The sequence below is a fragment of the Microtus ochrogaster genome, chromosome 8 (assembly GCF_000317375.1).
Source record: "Microtus ochrogaster isolate Prairie Vole_2 chromosome 8, MicOch1.0, whole genome shotgun sequence".
Classification (NCBI taxonomy): Eukaryota; Metazoa; Chordata; class Mammalia; order Rodentia; family Cricetidae; genus Microtus; species Microtus ochrogaster.
In genome coordinates this window covers 14,927,701-14,929,201 of record NC_022015.1, presented here as the reverse complement: position 1 = coordinate 14,929,201, position 1,501 = coordinate 14,927,701, and positions in this window count along the sequence as shown.

Below are 1,501 nucleotides of genomic sequence, written 5' to 3'. Positions count from 1 at the left end.
ACATTTGAAACCAGCCTGGTCTACAGGAGCTAGTTCCAGGACTGGCTCCAAAGCCACAGAGAAACCCTGTCTCAAAAAAAAAAAAAACCAAAACAACAAGAACAACAACAAAAAAAACAACCCAACAGTGATCTTGACTGACCTGGACATTGTAACATGAGCCTTTGCTAAATCCAGGAAAGTTGCTTATTTTGATTATGCATTCACTTTAAAAGTAAAATGTATGCTTTGACAGTGCCATACATGATTATATTTTAATCATATTCGTCTCCCCTTCCCCTCTTTTATCCCCTTCTTACTTCCTCAAGAGTCCTTCCCAGCAATTCCTATTTTCATGTCCACATATACATATATGAACATAAAATACACACATACAGACTTAATGGGAGTTTAGTGAGGATTGCTCGACTGTGCAACTTACTGGTGGCCACACCTCCAGTGAAAATTACTACCATTCTTCCAGCAGCTATTAAATGCTCAACCAGGAGTGGGCATCTTGGCCTTCAGCCATCCATGCTGGAATGTTGATGTATTCCAACTTGGGCAGGTTTGTACAGGTACGCGCTGCTATAAGATCACAAGTGCAGCAGCCAGGCCGCCTCAGAAGAAGCAGTTCATAGCACTCTTCACCAGCCTCCGGCTCCTACATTCTTGCCACCACATAATGTTCCCTGAGCCTCAGCAGGCCGTGTGTGTGTGTGTGTGTGTGTGTGTGTGTGTGTGTGTGTGTGTGTCCGTCCGTCCGTCCGTCCGTCCGTCCGTCCGTGTCTTAGGGTTTTTATTGCTGTGATAAAACACCATGACTGAATGCAACGTGGGGAGGAAAGGGTTTAATTTATAACCCACAGGTCACATCCATCACTGAGGGAAGTCAGGGCAGAAATCTGGAGGCAGGAAATAAAGCAGAGCCTATGGAGGAATGCTGTTTACTGGTATGTTTCTCTGGACTTTCTCAGTTTTCTTAATGGCCCCAGTACAACCTACCTAGGAATAGCACAACCCACCTTGGGCTGAACTCTGTCACGTCAATCTTTTTCTTTCCTTTTTTTGGGGGTGGGGGGGTGGTGGTTTCGAGACAGGGTTTCTCTGTAGCTTTGGAGCCTGTCCTGGAACTCACTCTGTAGACCAGCCTGGCCTCAAACTTAAAGAGATCCACCTGTCTCTGCCTCCCAAGTGCTGGGATTAAAGGTGTGCGCCACCACCACCTGGCAATCTTTAATCAAGAAAATGTCCCACAGACTTACTTTTGATCTAATAGAGGTATTTTTCTCAATTAAGATTCCTTTCTCTCAGATGACTCTAGGTTGTATCAACTTGACAAAACAAAAAACAAAAAACAAAAAAAACAAAAAAAAACTAGCCAGCGTAGTGGTATATATTATAAATGTCTTATCTAGGGCTAAGCACTTAGTAGTCACTTATTCTTAGCACTTTGGCCAGTTATTGGCCTTTGCATTAATCTCTGCCCACTCCTATAAGAAGTTTCTCTTCTTGTGAAAGC